The sequence below is a fragment of the Ambystoma mexicanum genome, chromosome 2q, assembly GCF_040938575.1.
Source record: "Ambystoma mexicanum isolate Mex_15411 chromosome 2q, UKY_AmexF1_1, whole genome shotgun sequence".
In the NCBI taxonomy this organism is placed as follows: Eukaryota; Metazoa; Chordata; class Amphibia; order Caudata; family Ambystomatidae; genus Ambystoma; species Ambystoma mexicanum.
Window position 1 is genome coordinate 1,325,319,284 of NC_090924.1, and position 20,569 is coordinate 1,325,339,852.

At 51.4% G+C, this 20,569-nt stretch overlaps 1 protein-coding gene across 5 annotated transcripts in view; it reads right to left on the reverse strand.

Annotated features, from left to right (window-relative positions):
• The window catches only part of AZI2 (5-azacytidine induced 2), a 676,621-nt gene that overhangs the window by 44,934 nt on the left and 611,118 nt on the right, over positions 1-20,569 (reverse strand). The window lies entirely within an intron of this gene.

A 20,569-nucleotide genomic window follows, 5' to 3' on the forward strand; every position in this document is an offset into this window, starting at 1 on the left:
ATTGGTATATAGAAAGGTGGGTACGAGGGGGCAGGTGAGGAGGTGTGGTGTTCTCCCCCACATTTTGCCTTAAAGAACACCTCAGTAAAAAAGTGCAATGAAATGGGATTTGATCAATTAGGATGCAACCAAATCTCATAGATCGGAGCTATTGCCATGGAGAATGCTGTGAAAGTACCTGAAGCTAGAGCCATCAGTGACTCCAATGTTCCTTTAGTCTCCTGGATCCAAAGAAGAAACTTGAGCCTCCATCAGTCAAATACTTAAAGGCCCATGGGCAGGTTGCACCTGGGATTGGATTACGCACTGTGATGTGTGCCACATCACGTTTGCTGGACACTACATCAGCTTTGTGCTAAGTGCCCCAGAGGTAACTCCTGACATCTGGATCAGTCTCTGAATAAAGTGGCAGCTTTGGCCCCTTGTGTTGTCTCAATTGCAATTTAACAGAACATTTGAGTGACATCAGATAATAATGGTAGGATGCAGAATATGTTGGTAAGAGGTGAGTCATGGGTTCTTGTTTTAGGGAATGAGTGAATTCTTTGTAACAGTTGTGTTTTGATCAGTAAGCTAGCCGGTGGAGAAGAAGAGGTTGATAAGTCTGGACTGTGGTATTAACTTCAATTGGTCAACTCTTCTTCACTGTAGTTTCTAGAAGCTCTTAGAGATCATGTCACAGGTTCAACAAATATTCAAGATAGGTAGGCCAATACACCGCAGAGAAACCATATTTGAGGTTGTAAAGATAGCTTTCCAAGATGCACACCAAAAGTTTACCATGTGCATTCCTTAGGATTTACATGGGTCAACAAAGTATGAAGGCAGAAGAACAATTTATTTACCCCAGGCGACTGTATGTTTCTCCTACACATTCCTCATCTTTGATATATGATATCCAGATCCAGCTTCGGAAAAACGAATTCGGCAGAGGGCACTGTGTGTCGATGGCGTCGACTCGATGTCCCTCGAAGGCCTCCATCGCAAGGATGATGTAAGTGAAGGCAAATATAGGACGCTCAGCGCCCGTTGGATTCAGTTCAGTTTTTTCCCTTACAGCAGAAATACCTGCATAACTACGGGAATGACCGTACTCGGCCTTGAAGGAGAACAAGTTACTTTCTTACCTGGTAACGTTCTTTCGATGGGATGGTGCGACGACGTATTCCATATCGATGACATGTAATCACCACAGCTGTGCTGCTTCGGAAACTTTTTTCGGCGTCTGCGTCCTGCGTCGATGACGTCGATGCGCCGTCGTCGAGGACCTCCTCCGACGTCATCCGATGTGATAAGTAGGACGCACGACGCCCGTAGCCTCAGTTGTAGTTTTTTCCCCCAGAACGTGTGACATTATTCAACTGCCAGTCAGACACAAAGCCTTGCGGAACGTAAGCTGCAATCGCAAAAGAAATTCTGCAGCGGGGAAGGCAGGGCGGGAGCGATATGGAATACGTCGTCGGACCATCCCATCGAAAGAACGTTACCAGGTAAGAAAGTAACTTGTTCTTCGAGGGGATTGGGTCCTCCGACGTATTCCATATCTATGACAGACTCCCAAAGCAGTACCAGAGCAAGGAGGAGGGAAAGAATTTAGAATCAAAATTTAGAATAGCCAATCAAATAGCAGAGCAAAGGACTGCCTTGCCAAAGGCCAGATCCTGTCCTCGGATGGAATCGAGGGAATAGTGAAGTACAAATGTATGTACTGAAGCCCAGGTGGCTGCATCACAGATGTTGCGAATAGGAACACCCCTCTGCAGGGCAGTAGATGCAGCCACACCCCTGGTAGAATGGGCCCGCAAGCCAGCCGGTGGGTCCTTACCCGCCAAGCGGTAACACTCCGAGATGGCTAAAATAATTCAGCGAGACAAAGTCTGTTTCGTCACAGCTTGCCCCAATCGCTTTCCAGCGTAACCAATAAAGAGTTGATCGTCCACTCTGACCCGGGACATGCGTGAAACAAAAAAGCTTAAAGCTCTCCTAGGATCAAGCCTATGGAGCCTCTCCTCTTCCTTACCAGGATGCGGAGGAGGATAGAATGCCGGAAGAACAACCTTCTGGGCCAAATGAAATTCCGACACTACCTTCGGAAGAAAGGAAGGACGAACTCTAAGGACAACCCTGTCCTTGTGAAATACAGTAAAGGGTGGCTTAACTGAAAGTGCCTGTAACTCACTCACTCTGCGAGCGGAAGTAACCGCAACTAAAAACACAGTTTTCAGAGTTAACAGCCTCAAAGGGCAAGAATTTAAAGGCTCAAACGGAGCACCCATAAGAAACTTAAGAACAAGGTTTAAATCCCAACCGGGCACCAGGAAAGGTGACGGAGGGAACACATTAGTGAGCCCTTTCAGAAACTGTGAAATCAAAGGGATTTTAAAGTAAGAACACTCTTCAGATGAGCGCTTAAAGATGGACAGCGCCGCCAGGTAACCTTTAATGGTACCCACTTGCAAGCCCCTGTGGGCCAAAGAAAGTAAAAAGGACAGAACCATGGGGATGTCACATGCAAAAGGATCCACATTCTGAACTCTGCACCAGTCGCAGAACTTACGCCAACGGCAACGGTACAGAGACTTTGTTGCTGGCCTTCGGGCCGAAAGCAACACCTCCATCACGTCTTCAGGGAGGTCCCAATCCTTATGCCTCAACCTTTCAGAAGCCAAGCGTGAAGGTTGAGGGATCTGACCTCTGGATGGAGAACCTGACCCCCCTCCCGTGAGAGCAGATCGTCTCGGTAGGGAAGACGACGTGGAGGGCAGAGGGACAAGTCGAGAAGGTCCGGGTACCACGTCCTCCGAGCCCACGCCGGAGCAATGAGGATCATCCGGGAACCGAACTTCCGTAACCTCCGCAGCACTTGCAGGATGACGGGGACTGGAGGAAACGCGTACAGCAGCGGGTATGACCACTCCACCACAAACGCGTCTCCTAAGGCTCCTTTTGGAGGAAATTCCCGCAAGCAGAACCTCTTGCACTTCCGGTTGACACTGGAGGCGAAGAGATCCACTTGAGGGGTCCCCCAAAGGGCGAAGATCTCCAGGAGAATCTCCTGAGCCAACTCCCACTCGTGAGAGATCGCGCTCTGCCTGCTCAGAGCGTCCGCCGTCACGTTTTCGTCTCCGGGCAGATGAACTGCCGAGATCGAAACGTCCTGCTGGATGGCCCAGAACTCGAGCTGCATCGCCTCCCTGCACAGAGGAATTGACCCTGCCCCCCCTTTTTGTTGAGGCAGTGCATGGCCACTGTGTTGTCCGTCATGATCAGGACATTCCTTCCTCGCACCGTCGGCAGAAAAGCCTTCAGGACAAGCCTAACGGCCCTCAGCTCCAACAGATTGATATGGAGTCTGGACTCCGACGGAGACCAACGACCGCTGACTGTCAGCCCGTTGGCATGAGCTCCCCATCCCGTGAGGGATGCATCCATCACGATCGTCACCTCCAGGGAAGCCAAAATGGAGCACCCTTCATCAAGTTGCTTTCGACGGCCCACCACAGAAGGTCCCGGGCGACCGAGGGCGGCACCTGAACCGGGTCCGACATCCTGCCGGAGGACTGCGACCATTGCGTCTTGAGTGCCCACTGCAAAGATCTCATCCGCAGGCGAGCCTCTGGCACCAGAAGAATGCAGGATGCCATGAGGCCGAGCAACCTCAAGAACTCGAACGCTGGGAGCGTCTGGGCATGCTGAAACTTGTGCACCATCTGCTGAATGTGAAGAGCCCTCACCTGGGGAGGAAAACACTGCCCCAGGGAAGTGTCGAGCACTGCTCCGATGTACTGGAGCCGCTGTGTTGGCGTCAAATGGGACTTCTTTAAATTGAGGGAGAAGCCCAGCCTGTGAAGGGAGTGGCAGGTGACGGACAGATGATCCAGGACTTGCTCGGGAGAGCTCCCCCTGATCAACCAATCGTCCAGGTAGGGGTAGACGTGAATCCCCCCTTGCCTGAGATGCGCTGCCACCACCGCCATGAGCTTGGTGAAAACCCTCGGGGCGGAGGCCAATCCGAACGGCAGGACCCGAAACTGAAAGTGCGAGTCGCGAACCTCAGGTACTTCTTGTGCTTGGGATGGATCGGCACATGGAAGTAAGCATCCTTGAGGTCGAGTGACACCAACCAGTCCTGAAGCTGAAGGGCCTGGAGGACTTGAGAGAGAGTAACCATCTTGAACTTGTCCTTCCTGAGGAGTTTGTTCAAACCGCGCAAGTCCATGATGGGTTTCAATCCCCCGTCTTTCTTCGAAATCAAAAAATAAGGGGAATACCATCCCTTGTTCCTCTCCGCTACAGGCACCAGTTCTATGGCGCCTTTCTCCAGCAGGGCTTGAACTTCCTGCGCAAGGAGCGGATCCAGACTCTGCAAAGAGAGGTTCCCCGGTGGATTGTCGCGAGGCCTGTGCCGAAAAGGAAGACAGTAGCCGTGGGTTATGATCTCCAGAACCCACACATCTGAAGTAATGGCTTGCCACTCTACAAGATGCTGCGCCAACCTTCCCCCAACCGGCGAACCATGGGACATGGCCTCATGACTGAGTGGGAGCGGGTGCGGCGTTACCTGAGGGCAAAGAGGCAACTGCCCGAGCGGCCTTGGCACCACGTGTACCCTGTCGTCCACCTCTGGTACCCCTGCGTTGGCCTCTTTGACTGCCAGCTCCTCTCGCTTTACTGAAGGACGAGTAATAGCGAAAGGAACCACCCCTCCACTGCTGTCCCCTAAGACGAAAAGGCGGAGGTTGGCGAACTGCAGCGCCCAACGACTTCGCTGCAGCTTTTGAGGTCTGCAACCTCTCAAGGCTCTCGTCAGCCTTGCTGCCAAAAAGGTGTTCACCGTCAAAGGGCATGTTGAGGAGCCGGGACTGCACATCAGGAGCAAACCCCGACTTCCGCAACCACGCAAACCTGCGTATCACGGTGCTCGCCGCCATGGACCTACTGACGCATTCAGCTAAGTCCAAACCCGACTGAACGGACTCACACATGGCATCCTTACCATCCTGGACCATAGCAAGGAAACCATCCCGTTCGTCCCCTTCGGGAATATGTTCAGCTGCTAACGCAACACAGTTCCACAGAGTGTGTGTGAAACGAGACAAGGCACAAATGGAGTTGGCCGCCTGAAGCGCCATACCACCAGAAGAAAACACTTTCTTCGCCCAGCCATCAAAACGTTTGTCGTCCCTATCAAGAGGGATGGTAGGGTACGACGCCTGCTTTGCCGGGGCCGTGGCCGCCTGCACCACCAAACTCTCCGGAGTGGGGTGCCTGGTCAAGTAGCAGGGTTCGCTACTGGCTGGACGGTATTTTCGCGACAAGGATCTGCCCACCGCCGGGAGACTCTCCGGAGCAGTCCAAGCCGCCGCCACCCTTCTCTGTAAAGCCATATGGAACGGCAGTACCGGGTCAGTTGGGGGACCAACATCAAGGATGTCCGTCAGATCATCCTGCACAAACTCCCCTGGGGGAGCAGACCATCTCAAGTACTCAGAAACCCTAGCCATAAGGCGCCGGTACGAGGAATCGGCATGAGAGCCAGGCTCAGGCCTACAAAACTCCACCTCCGGAGAGGTGTCCAGTCCACTGGCATCATGCAGTGACTGCCTCAAATCGTCAAACTGACTATGGCCCGAGACAATTTCATCTGGAACCTGACTAGGAACCAGGCCATCAGAATCCTCATCCGCCTCTGAAATATATTCCAGGTGGCGAAAAGAAGGCACCCGAGAGTGCTTGCTCTTAACCAGAGCCTTCCTAGGGGGTTCCCCCGTGCCACGGGGTACCTCCGACACGAAAGGCGTCGATGGCGTCGAGCGAATCGGCGCCGACGTCGAGAGAACAGGCATCGGCGCCGAGAGGATCGGCGTCGAGGAAATCGGCGTCGACGTCAGATGCAGCGCCGCCAGCATCGGCGGCGTCGACACAGCCCTCGAAGCCGGAGCCCCGAGCGTGTCCCTCGACGACCTGAGCGTCGACGGCTTCGATGACTTCCTCGGAGCCTGAGCCTCGAGAAAGCCTGTCTTCCTCGAAGACCTCACAGGTGCACACGGTCTCGAACGCGTCGAGGACCGGGACCTGGAACGGGTACGTCGAGAACGAGTCTCCTTGTCCGAACGGGACCTCTCCCGTGACTCGTGCCGACCACTCTTGCGAGCGGTGTCTCTCGACCTCTCACGACCGACCCCACTCGGGGGCGCGGACGGCTTAGTACCCTGCGACTCAAGAATCGCCAGCATTTTCTTCCCGAAGGAAGCCCATTCCTCCGGCGTCGCACGGCTGGTGGGGTAAGCGACGTGCTGGGCAGAGTCCTCCGAAGAGGACCTGGAAGACGACCGGTGTCGGCGCTTCCGAGAATGCCTCGAAGAGGTTGAGGAGTGGCGAGACCGACTCCTAGAAGGAGACCCACGAGACTTCCGACGATGACGCGGAGAGTCACCCCTCGAATCATCCGTCGAAAGCCCCGCAGACTCCGACTTCCGGGGCTTGGACACCCGACCTACCGACAACTTCTTACGTTCGCGTAAGGCTTTGGACGTGAGCGACTGGCAGTCGATACAGTCATCCGTGTCGTGGGCCTCCCCGAGGCACCAGAGGCAGGCGTTGTGCGAGTCCGTCACCGACATCTTGGACCCACACTCCCTGCACTTCTTGAAACCCGGACGCGGGGTCGAAGACGAAGTAGAAGACATCTTCACACGAAGGATTTGCACAAAACGAACAGGTTCAAAGAACCGAGAAGTAACAGAACTCCAAAGATTCGAGGCGTTAACCGAGATACACGAAGCAACACGTTCGCGGAAAAAACGGAACTGAGGCTACGGGCGTCGTGCGTCCTACTTATCACATCGGATGACGTCGGACGAGGTCCTCGACGACGGCGCTTCGATGTCATCGACGCAGACGCCGAAAAAAGTTTCCAAAGCAGCACAGCTGTGGTGATTACATGTCATAGATATGGAATACGTCGGAGGACCCAATCCCCTCGAAACGAAAGCTCTAATAGCCTGGGAAATTCTACCGTGGGGTAGGCTGGGAGGGCAATGAGGAATACGTGGGAGGAACATCCAGTCAAAAGAAAGTTACCAGGGGTAAGTAACTTGTTCTTTGAATGGATTTTGTCCTCCCACGTATTCCTCATCTTTGATAGACAAGCAGTATTTGATTTGGTGGAGGGAGTAGAATTTGTATTTCAATTGTTTTCATGAACTGAGTGCAGGACTGCTTCACCAAAGCTACCATCCTGACCAAGGGAAGATTCCAGGCAGTAATACTTTGTGAACATGTGGATAGTAGACCAAGTTGCCGCTTCACAAATATTTTTTATTGGGACACCCCTTTGCAGGGCTGTAGAGGTAGCCATGCCCCTGGTGGAATGGGCCCTTAATCATTCTGGGGGATCCTTCCCTGCCAACCTGTTAGCCAGAATGATCCATCTGGACAAAGTCTGCTTAGAGACAGCATGACCCAGATTGGGTTCGTATAGCCAACGAACAGCTGATCATCAATAGAGTTTTGACATCCTAGATATATAAAAGCTTAAAGCTCTATGAGGGTCCAACCTATGTATCCTATGCTAGGATGAGGGGAAAAAGGGGGGTTGTAGAAACAAGGCAAACATTTTTGGGTCCCATGTGGAAATCAGAAATGATTTTGGGAAAAAGATGAAGGTTTAACCGTTAGAACAACCGTATCCTTGTGGAAGATAATAAAGGGTGGCTTGAACAAAAGTGCCTGCAACTCACTCACTCTACGGGCTGATGTTAGAGCTACCAATAGAATGGTCTTAAAGGTTAAAAAAGGTTCACACATTAGAAAATCTGCATTTTTTCTCTGCACCAGTTGCAGAATGTATTCCAACGCCACAAAGACTTTGTTGCTGGCCTTCTGGCCGAAAGCAAAATCTCCATTACATCATCCGGGAGTTCCCAATCGTTGTATCTCAACCTTTCAGAAACCAAGCGTGAAGGTTGAGTGTCTTGACCTTTGGATGGAGAACCCAACCCTCCTCTTGCAAGAGAAGGTCCTCTTTGTGGAAGACATATTGGAGGACAGATGGATATGTCGAGAAGGTCCGGGTCTCACGTCCTCCTGGCCCAATCTGGCAATTAGGATCATGTGTTTCCCAATATTTATCAACCTCCTGATCACTTGAGGAATCACGGGGACTGGAGGAAAGGCATAAATTCCCAGTCCACCACGAATGCGTCTCCTAGAGCTCATCTTGGAGGAAATTCCCTGGAGCAGTACAGTTTGCAGCTTCTGGTTGACACCGGTCGCAGCCAGATCCACTTGAGGGGTTCCCCAAAGGGTGAAGCTCTCTTGAAGGACTTTCTGAGCTAGTTCCCCACTTGTGGGAGACTGTGCTCTGCATGCTCAGAGTGTCGCCGCCGTGTTCTCCTCTCCAGCTAGGTGAACTGCTGATAGGGAGATTCCTTCTTGTATTGCCCAGTACCAGAGCTGCATTGCCTCTCAGTGGTGCCACCACCGCCGTCAGTTTGGCGAAAACCCTTCCTGGAGTTGGAGGGCTTGAAGGATCTGAGAAAGTGTGCCTATCTTGAACTTGTCCTTCCCGAAGAACTTGTTCAAGTATCTCAAGCCCAAGATGGGTCTCAGTCCTCCATCCTTCTTGGGTATTAGGAAATAAGGGGAATACCAACCCTTGTTCCTCTCCGCTACAGGCACTGGTTTTATAGCGCCTTTCTCCAACAGGGTTAAAATCTCCTGCACAAGGAGAGGATCTGTAACCCTCAAAGAGCGGTGGAGTGTTCTGAGGACTCTGTATAAAAGGAAGGCAGTAACCGTGGGCTACGGTTTCCAAGGCCCAAGCATCCAAAGTAATATCTCGCCATTCTTCTAGATGCTGAGACAGTCTGCCGCCCCCCACTGGTGAACTGTGACTCAAGACCTCAGAGAGGTTTTGAGGCGGCTGATGTAGCGGCAGATGTTAAATAAGCCCCTGCTTGAGCTGGCTTTTCACCCCTTCCTCGTCCACCACGAGGAAATATTCTTTGGCCCCTTTGACTGGCCATTCCTCTTGCCCTTCCAATTGAGGAGCAGTAGCGAAAAGATCTACTCCTCCAAGGTTGTCCACTAGGTCGAAAAGGCTGAGGTTGCCTAATAGAGACATCTAAAAATGTGCCTGCCGCCTTCGAAGTCTGCAACTTCTCAAGATTCCCGTCAGCCTTGTTGCCAAAAAGGTGAGACCCGTCAAAGGGCATGTCGAGTAGTCTGGACTGCACATCCGGTGCAAAACCCGACTTACACAACCACGCAAACCTGTGCATAACGGTGCTGGTAGCCATGGCTCTGCTGATGCTATCAGCAGAATCCAAACGTGACTGAAAAGACTCGCACATGGCTTCTTTGCCGTCTCTAACTATGGCTAAGAACCCGTCTCTTTCATCCCCCTCAGGAATGTACTCTGCCGCCATGGAAATGCAGTCCCACAGAGTGAAGTACATTTTGCAAGGGCACATGTGGAGTTGGCAGATTTGAGTGCCATACTCCCTGCGGAAAATACCTTCCTTGTCCATCCATCTACTCATTTGTCGTCCCTATCTAGAGGGATGGTAGGATGCTTGCTTATATGGTGCTGTAGGTGCCTGCACCACCAGACTCTCTGGAGTGGGGTGTTTCGACAGGTTGTCGGGGTCACTGATGGAAGGGTGGTACTTCTTGTTCAAGTTATTATTTACAGCCGGATTGGATTCCGGTGTTTCCCAATTCGTTGCCACCATTTTCTGCAAAGCAACATGAAATGGTCATATGGGATCTGACTGAGGACCCTTATGTAAGATGTCGGTTAGATCATCTTGTTCGAATGGCAATGGAGGTCTGCTCCACTACCTTAGACACGAGTTGTCTGTAGGACATATCTGCATGCTCCCCAGCCTCTGGTGTCCCAAACTCCAACTCAGGTAAGGTATCCACCCCACTTGCAGTCTGGAGGTTGTCATAGAGGTCCCTAAACCTGGACTCCTCTGCAATAACACTCTCAGGGACATTTGGCATCAATGAAATAAAGACTCAAAATAGTCTTTCCTGGGTAGTGGTAGATTTGTTTTCTCAGGAATGAGGAATTTTGCAAATAATGGGTTAGGCTCTGGCAGAGTCGTTGCAACTTTCTTCATTGGTGCCGTAAATGTTACTGGGAAGCTTTGCGTCAATGGCACACCTGGAAATGATGGCGCAGCTGGCGCTGATTCCTTCGGTGTCAATGTCGACGGTTTGGCTGACGTTGAAGGCTCCTCCGGTGTCAAAGGTGTCGATAGCGTCGACGACCTTGACTTTTTTTTTTTTAAATGTTTTTATTAAAACCAAACAACCAACAACCAGCATTCAGTAAAGCTTATGACGTTTCAATTTAAACACATTTTACAACCTAAAACACTACACTCCCAATCCCACCCCCCCTTATGAGCCTGTGTGTTCTTCACTTTCAGTATCTGCTCCGTGCGGCTGGGCATCGCTGCCTTCAGATTCAGCTGGATCCGATACTGCTCCAAACAATTCAGCTATCAATAGTTTCCACGCCATGAGGGAGCCCATTTCCTCATCCCCAGTATTGCTACTAGCCTCTTGCCACACCACCGTTTCAGCCTCCGCCCATTTTTGTAGGTCCCTCCACCAGACTTCCACTCGTGGCCTGTGACAGCCCTTCCATCCCATGGCAATCCTTCGTTTCGCAAGCACATATGCTAAGTCTTTCAATTTCTCTACATGTTTAAGTTTCTTCACTCTGGGATACCCTCCCAACAAGCAGGCCCAGGCTGAGTCTATCTTGAGCATGACCCCCTTTACCGCTAACCTCTGCGCCACTTCGCCCCAGTAGCTTCCGATTACCGGGCACGCCCAGAACATATGTATCATGTCAGCGCTCTCATCGTCACACTTAGGGCACGCCTGGCACCCGACATTTCGGAACTTCGATATTCTAAGAGGGGTCATGTATGCCCTGTGCGTAACATATAGCTGTATTTGTTTAAACCTGGCATTTCTCGACACCTTCTTATGATATCCCAAAGCCCGTTCCCACATCCCATCTTCAATCGGGGCTCCCATTTCTGTTTCCCATTCTAATCTCAAGTGCCCCAAGTCCTTCCCCACCTTGGTCATCATCATCATCTCATACAGCCTTGAGACCTCAATGCCCGCCCTCCGAAATATCATATATTACCCCCGCCGTAGCATCCGGTTCCTCAGCTAACGACATTTCAGGCCACATACTACGAATCTTCTGCACTAGTACATGATAAGTGACATATTGGCCTACGTGTAGTCCTGCCCCCCCCCCCCCCCCCCCCGAGTCCTACAAAGGTCATAATAGTCCCGTCTCGCCACATGTCTCCCAGCGTGACCAGTCCCACTGATTTCCAGTAGGTCCTAATAATTACTCTCAGCTGCCTGTCCCCCTCCACCAGGGCGACCAACGGTATCTGCAGAACACACGGGAAGGGGTCCCCCATCATCCGGCAGGCTCGCCGCCACATATTCCGCCCTAGCAACAGCATTCTAGGGCGCTCCTTCATTTCCGAGCTAGCCACCCAGATCATTTCCCGCAAATAAAAAGGAGTACAGTTCCTCCCAAACAACCTGTGCTCAGGGGTCTCGTCATCCGAGAGCCACTTAGCCACGTATTGCAGTTGCGCCGCAACATAGTAAACCTCAAAATTAGGCAGTTTAATACCGCCTTTCTCGTAGAAGTTCTGCAGCTTCCATAATGCAACTCTATTCCGGGTACCGTGCCACAAAAAGTCCCTGCACATACTATGCAGCTTAACAAAAAACTTCTTAGGTATCATGTATGGGATATTGTTAAAATAATGCAACAGCCTAGGTAAAACCACCATCTTAAGCATAGCACCTCGGCCCATCATCGCCAGAGGCAACCTCTCCCAGAACCTCATGCATTTCCCGATTTTCCCAATAGCTATTTCCGTGTTGCGCCTATGTTCCTCCTCTACCGTGTGATACACATCTATTCCCAGGTAGCGAAAAGAGCTCACTGCCCACGGGACCTGCAACACCGGCAACCCTTCTGCCTGAATTCCCACATAGCTACCCAGCGGGAATATACTTTCTGGGGGTTCACCGCTATACCGGACAGCCTGGCATACCTCTCCATTACCTCCAAAACATATTGAAGATTTTCCTCCGGGTATTTCAGATATAGTAACATATCATCTGCATACAAGGATATAAAGTGTCGTTCCCCTCCCACCTCTATACCGATTGGGTCATATTGTTGCCTAAGATAGATAGCTAAGGGCTAAAATATAAAGCATCGGGGACCAGGGACACCCCTGTCTAGTGCCTCTGCTCAGCTGCCACCTTTCAGACACCACCGAAACCGTTCAAACTCTAGCCAGCGGTTCATTATGATATAGCCTGGCCCCACTCCATATCCAGCTAGGGCCGCCAGCAACCATGCCCACTTAACCGAGTCGAACGCCTTAACTGCGTCCAGTGCCACAATCGCCATTTCGCCATCGTTATTGCACCCCCATTCGACCACTCGATGGAGCCGTCTGTGATTGTGGGTGATGTTCCTGCTCGGGACATAGCCCGTCTGGTCTGGGTGAATTAACTTGCCGATTACTTTTTGCATTCTGTTGGCCAGGACAGCCATCAGTATCTTACTGTCCTGGTTCAACATCGACAAGGGCCTGTAGGAGCCGCAATCATGTCCCGATTTATTGGGCTTGGGGAGCGGTAGTATAATCGCCTCCCTAAGTGATTCCGGCAACCGTCCCACCTCCAACGCCTCGTTGAGCATTTCCAGCATGGGGGGGGAGCACCTCCTCCCCGTACACCTTATAGAATTCGCTGGGGAACCCGTCTGCACCTGGAGCCTTGCTAGTGGGTAACTGCCTTACGACCCCCTTAAGTTCCTCCAAAGTAATCGGTGCATCCAGCTCTTCTCTCTCCTCGTCGCTAACTTGGGGCAGGCCAATATCTTCCAGTACCTCATTTATCTCCTCATTGCTGCCCCCCTCTTCATCCTCATACAGCACCTTATAATATTCAGCAAATGCCCTATTAACACCTTCTTGGGTGTCTACTGTGACGCCTTCTGCATTGGTCACGGTCCGAATCGGGGATCTAGGGGTTTCGCTCTTATACAACCACGCTAGGAGCCGGCCCGTTTTATCTCCCCCTGCATGCTGCCTCTCTACATACTTTTTGTAATTAAGGTTACAGAGCCTATCCCAATATTCCGCGCACTGCTGCTGCAATCTGAGCACTACTTCTGTATCGCCGCGCCCCCTCCCAACTCTCTTTCCAGCTCGATTTCGGCTTTATGCAGGTCAGCTAGAACTCCACCCATCAGTCCCTTCGACTTCACAATGGCAACCCCCCGCATCACAACCTTGAAAGCCTCCCATAAAGTACCTGCAGACTTTACTCTCCCAGTATTCACCTCAAAATAGGCAACAATCTCCTCTCTCATATCCTCTCTGAAAACTGGGTCTTTAAGCGCCTCCGCTCGGAGGCGCCACGTCGGTATTCGCGCCCTCGGGGGGCAATACTGCCACCCCATAGACCAAAGGCGAGTGATCCGATAGGACTCTCGCTTTATAATCTATATGGGTGCTCTCAGTGACTACGTCTGGAGTGGCAAAGATATAATCAAGCCTCGTGTACAGTTGATGCGGAGCCGAAGAGTGCGAGTATTGCCTCTCACCAAGGTGTCTCATTCTCCACACGTCTACCAGGCCAAAGTCGGCCAGCAGCGCCTGCAATACTTTAGCCGCCGGGTTGGGCCTGTCCGTCCTATCATCCGACCTATCTACCCTAGGATTCAATACACAATTGAAATCCCCCCCCAGATCATCGCACCGCCCACACACGCACTCAATTTGGTACACAGCGTCCTAAAGTATGCCGCCGTATTTTGGTTAGGGGCATATGTATTAACAATGCACACTTCTTTGTTCTCCATCAGCCCCCTCAACATAACCAACCTCCCATCCTCATCCACCTCTTCTTCCATCAGCTTAAATGGGACATGCGGAGCCACCCAGACCAGAACCCCCCTTGCATAGGCAGAGTACGATGTACCCACCACAGTTCCTCTCCATTTCCTCCCCACAAGCTCCACTTTCTCTCGCGTCAGGTGCGTCTCCTGTAACAGAGCAACGTCTATCTTATGTCGCTTCAAATATAGCATGACCTTATTTCGCTTCAAATAACTGTTGAGCCCTCTCACATTCCAAGTTAATATCTTAAGGTCCCCCATGGTTCATCGGTAGTTTCCCCTTCCCCCTTCTAGTCAGCCCACCCTCCCACACCAAACAGACTCCTGGTTTTAGTTCTTCCCAAAGGCACATGTTTAAACGTGAACGCCCAAAACTCCCTGTCCCCTCCCTTAACCCAAATATACCAAACCATTGCACACAACCGCCTTCCTCCCCCCGCCCCACATCGCCCCACCTCGCCCCAAAAAATGCCCTGGATCTCAGGCTCCCCCGCATTTGGACCTCCCCTGGAACCCCAGGTCAAGACCCCAGCAGGGTGTCACCACACTATTGGTGACCTAACTAATCTCTAAATGGGGGAATGCAGAGTAGCTCTGCCAGGCTCTTAATAAAGCAACAATCACAGTGCTCAGACTCATTTTCTATGGCCTCAGGTTTTACCGGCCGCCGGGCCACATCACTGACTATAATCTAGTCCCATAGTTCCATGCTGCCCTCAGTGCAGGTGCGCCCGTTGCTGATTACTTATCTGCGCCATCTCCTCCTTTCGCCTGGACGTCCGACTCCTGCGGGCTTCCTACCATATCAAGCCATCCCATGGCATCATTCGGGGAATCAAAAAATAAAGTTCTGTTCTTTCAATTGACTTTCAATTTCGCCGGGTAAAGCAACATGTATTTATGGCCCGCTTCTCGCAATCTCCTCTTGACCACTCCAAAATTCATCCGACTTCGCTGCACCATCAGGGTATAGTCCGGGTAGGCCGTTATATTCGCCGCTCCTCTTTGGATTGTCCCTCCCTTGCGGAAGTGCTCCAGTATCCTTTCCCGGTCCCGATAGTTAAGGATCTTGGCAATCACTGGCCTAGGCGGGTTACCTGGCGCCGGCTTCCTCATCAGAGCCCTGTGCGCCCTCTCAACCGCGAACCCTTGAGACAGCACCCCTCCAGGTATTTCCTGCAGCAACATGGATTCAATGAACTCCGTGGGGTTGTGCCTTCTGCACCCTCCGGTATATCCACAATGCGAATGTTATTTCTTCCGGCACGTCCTTCTGCTTCCTCCGCCCTGTTCTCCAAATTGTCCACCCGCTGCACCAGGGCGTGTAGTTCAGACTTGTGCGATGCACAATCCGCCGTGTTAGGGCCCACCTCTTTCTCTAGGTTATCCGTGCGTTCTGCCAGGGACCGGACGTCCTGCCGCAGAAGGTTCACCTCTTCCTGCACCTCTCCTACCTTGCGGTCCAGTGCTGTCTTCAATTCAGTCACAGCCAGTTCCAGCTTCGTCTCCCAGGCCAACTTAAGATCTGCGATTGCAGCCAGGACCTCCTGATTCGCACTCGTGACCGCGATGCCACACACGGGGGGCTTGTCTTTACTTCTGGACCCCTCAGGGCCCGGCGGGGTCCTGGCATATTCATCCAGCGTAGGCTGCTTCGCCTTTGTTCTCGGAGGCTTATTTGACATGGCGCTACCACTAAAGGACATAGGCAGCCCTGCCACTTGTGGACCGCAGTTCCAACAGGTGTAACCCGCTACAGTTTCACGTGTTTAGGGGGGACACCTCAGAGAAATTCTGGGTCCCGCTCCCAATCACAGCAGAGGGTTATGCGCTCCCGCTTGATCACAAGAGCCCCCTCTACTGTTCCTTTATACTTCCCCGAGGGTGTCCCTTAGCTCGTGTCTGTGCCCCTGATGGGTAACTGTCACACTTGTGTGCCCCAGTGTCGATCGTCAGGCCACCCACATGGGCCCCGCCGCCTCCATTCAGGCCCGAGGTCCGCCTTATGCAAGGCGCACCCTACAGCTGACTCATAGCCCTTTGGCTATATGATTGGGCTGCACATCCAATAGGCACATTGTGGTGCCCCCAGGGTCCACACCAGCGGATAGCCCATGTGTGTGCCAAGAGGTATTGCGGCACAGGGCAAAATGGTGTCAATTAGCTACTTCCTGAGTGCAGCACACCTCAATGCGTGCCAACTTGCTTGTGCGGGCGTTCAGTGCACAATTGCCATTCCGCTGTTGTCTTGTCCCCGCTCCAGAAACCGGGCGTCTCTCTGAGGCTTTTCATAATGTTTATTTTCTTACAAATGTCACAGGAGACCGGGGCGTATTACTCTTGGCTTTTCACACTGTTCGTTCTCTTTGAAGTGTCACGGGAGACCGGGGCGACTCTTTTTAAGGATTTTTGCACTGTTCGTTCTCTTTGAAGTGTCACAGGAGACCGGGCCGTCTCTCTGAGGATTTCTCGCAATGTTCGTTCTTTGTGAAGAGTCACGGGAGACCGGGACACCTCAATGAAGCTCTGCGCACAGCTGATTCAGTGCGCGACTGCGTTTCTCTCTCTTTGAGCGAGAACTCCTTTTCTATGGCAACAGTAACTTCAGCCTTCAACACAGCTGTCAACTGGAGGTTGCTGCTCCTCTGAAACGGTCAACTCAGCCTTCAACACGGCTGTCTTCTAGAGGCTGCTGCTCCTGAACGCCGGGATCTCTCTTCTCATTCGCTTTATACATGCGGCGCTGCAGCCGCTCCTTTCTCCAGCCGCCAGTCCACGGCTTATTTTGTCCACGCCCATGCGGGTCGGGGGGGAACTCGCGAGCGGGCACCTCAGTCTCGGCGCCTCCGCTCCAGCCGTTGGCAGTACTCTCGGGGCCGCCTCTCTTCCTCGCCCTCCGGTTGCCGCGGGGTGCTCCTGCCTACGGGCCGCAGGGATCACTTTGTCTTCTTGGCTCCCGCGCGGTCCTAGCGCCTGCAGCCTCTCTGTGTCTCTCTGCTCGCAGGGACTTTTCTCACAATTCTAGGCAACGGGCAGCTCCCAGCTCCTGGGCACTCCAGCGACACCCCTGTGTGCGCCCTCACACCTCTACAAGCACTCCAGTCCATCTCCCGGCTTGCGCCGCCAATTCTTTCGGCGGTGACTTCTTCTCCGCCACGGCGGGTCGCCATCTTGTGTTTCTCATCCCCCGTGTCAACCAGACTCCGCGCGCCTCCAGCAGCTTTTCCTGGTGTCACGCCCACTCAACACGAGCACTGAGTGATCACAGCATATTCATAAGCAGATGCTTATGTTTCTGCGCCCGCCAGTCCAGTGCAACTGCACTTTATTCCAGGATCATTGTAGGATCACCACGAGCCCGACGAGAAGCACGTCCGCTTACATGGCTTCGTAGCCACGCCCCCCGTCGACGACCTTGACTTATGCTTCTGGGAAGACTGATCCTTCATCTGATCGAGGCCTCAACGGCTCTCGATACGGATCAGGCCTTCGTCCCGGGCTCGAGGGCCTTCGGGACTTAGGGGGAAGTCCTTTGGTTAGGCAAGAAACCCTCTCTGGGGAAGCGTCCAACTACTAAGTCGACAAAGGCAACCTGCGGTGCCTTCTCTTCGACTTCTTCGAAGATGAAGAAGAGTGGTGGGAGCTACTCCTCGATCTTGACTGCTTGGCCTTCTTCCTCCGAGGAGAGTCGCCTCTTGACTAGTCGGTCGAAGGTTTCTTTGTTGGGGTAGGAGATTTAGGGATACAACTTCCCCTTACGTTCCTCCAAGCTCCTTCCAGTCAAAGACTGGCACTTGGAGCAGTCTGAGGTGTTATGATCCACCCTGAGGCAACACAAAAAGATTTGATGGGGATCAGTCAAAGACATTTTCGACCCACAATCCCTACACTTTTTGTCTTTGGGATTGAGGGATTTTGCAAATAATGGGTTCGACACTTGAAGAGTCGTTGAAATGTTTTTCATTGGTGCCGTAGATTTTACCGGGGCACTCAGCGTCGATGGCGCAGCTGGCAATGATGGTGCAGCTGGTGTCTATTCCTTCAGCGTCAATGTCCACGTTGAGGGTTTGGCTGGCGTCGAAGGCGCCGCCGAAGGTGTCGATGGCGTCCACAACCTCGACCTATGCTTTCGGCTCCACTGATGCTTCAATGAGACTTCATCGGATCGAGGCCTCGACGGATATCGATGCGGCTCGAGCCTTCATCCCGGGCTCGAGAGCCTGCAGGATCTAGGATGAGCCCTTTCCTTCCCGGCTTTTTTTGAAGACGTGGTAGGAGCATGGCTTGGAGGCTTTTGGTTTTCAAATATTTTGAGCATCTCTGCTCTGAAGGCTTCCCACTCGGCCGGAGTGGACTTTTTGGTTGGGCAAGAAACCCTCTCGGGGAAAGCGTCCGATAATGAAGGCGACCTACGTTGCCTTCTCTTCGACTTCCTTCAAGGATGAAGAAGAGTGGTGGGAGCCACTCCTCGATCTCGACCGCTTGGCCTTCTTCGTCCGAGGAGAGTTGCCTCTCGACTCATCGGTCGAAGGTTTCTTGGTCGGGGTAGGAGATTTAGGGATTCTACCTACCTTCAACTTCCCCTTAAGTTCCTTCAAGGCCTTTCCAGTCATAGACTGGCACTTGGAGCAGTCCAAGGTGTTATGATCTGCCTGAGGCACCACAAACAGATTAGATGAGGATCGGCCAAAGAAATTTTGACCCACAATCCCGACACTTTTTGACCCAGTCTTCGGGGTTGTCAGTGTTATGAAGAAGACATTTCGATTTCTCTAAATAACAAAGTCGTCACAAAAGTGAAGAAGCGTGCTATATTTCTCAATGCTAAAGCTGTCGTGGAAAAACGGAACTGAAGCCAACGGGTGCTGCGTGTGCTATGTATGCCATTGATGACATCATCCTTGAGACGTCGGCCTTCGAGTAACATCGAGTCGACGCTATAGACGCACAGCACCCTCTGCCGATTTTATTTCCCGAAGCAGCTAAAGCTGGATATCAATTTTCAAAGATATGGAATACGTGGGAGGACACAATCCATTCAAAATGTCTTCTTGGGAGTGAGTAACAGTATTTCATGTTGCTTAAGCAGATATAAAATGTGGTGTTGCAGGTGTTATGCTAGTAAGAATTCAGTGAATGTTTACAAAATTAGATAGCCAAGAATAACTGAATCGAATATTTTATTTTAATTGCGAAAACAGTGAAAATTATGTGATTGAATCACATATTGATGCCCTAATAAATATGAATGTCTTGTAATTGTATTAAGGGATTCAAAAAATGTCCGTTTGTACTGACTCAGTTCCAATGAAAATCTCTTGTAACAGTGCAATGAAGTAATTGTAATATAAAATGTGTTGATACAAAGTGCAAAAGAGGAGATTGTGATGATAGAATTCCATGTTATCGGTTTGTGCTTATTCCTTTACTGGCTGTAGTATGCCACTGTTTTAGGTTACTTCTATTCTTTAGGTTTGTAACTCTTCCCTTTGAGCTTGAATATTTATCAGCCACATATATGGCTGGTAATAAAAACAGTATTCCGAGACCACATCCTTTAGGGTTGCTGGTACATTTATATAAGGACACAGTTATAGGAGCAACTAGCACAATGCTAAGAGGCCGAACTTTATTAGGTGCTGGCACAATAGAATACTGACAATGCAGCAGGGGTCTTGGTGCTGGGAAACTGGGTGTAACTCAGACACTTACTCAATGGAGACCAGTATTCAAGATATGAGATAATGGACATTAGCTGACTCTTTAGCATGGTGAGAAGATATCAGGTAGCCACAAGGTTACTGCAGAGTCTGTTCACTTTGAGAAGATTTGGTCATTTGATTAGTCATTGGTGAACTACAATGGACCAAGTCTTGGGAGGATAGCTCAAAGGCAACGTGCTCGCCTTGGAAGCAAGACGACACAAACCACCACAGGTTCGATCCCTGGGTCCGCGCTTATATACCTGTGGGTACTAAGCGCGTTATAAATAACATATCATATCAAGTGAGATATAGAAGGAGGACTTAGCAATGATTCACTCCTAAATTAGGGAAAAGCACCTTCACAGGACTGTCTAGATCCAAGTGAGGTCACCTATGTGGAAGCTGGTAAAAGTTTTGGTTGAGGGACAACCATGAGCATCAGACAGAGCAAAACTGCAGTCATAGCTGGAGCAGTGACAAGTTAGCCACAGCCATGCTAGGCGGATCAAAGCCGAGGCACATCCATTCAGTCTCTTGCCATGCTAGTGGCAGGTCTAGGCTATCTGACCAGGATACACACAATCCTTCCAGCACTAGATTGGGTTCATAGTGTTGACACATGTATGAAACAAATTTGATGTGGCTTCTTATACCTAGATAAGTTACTATCCACCATACCTTAAATTCAGGTATGGCCTTATGTTTAAAGATTAATCTGTGGAACGGGGCATGGCCAATATGGCGGTGGGCAGGAGCAATCTCGCTAAGTGATGCAAACATTCACCTGGAGGCTCAGCTCTCTGGTGGTCATCCTGCTTTCTTAGCCCTAGGAACGAGGGTGAAAGGCTCTGTGAGGTGGGCAAGTGCACAGAGAGGGAATATAACC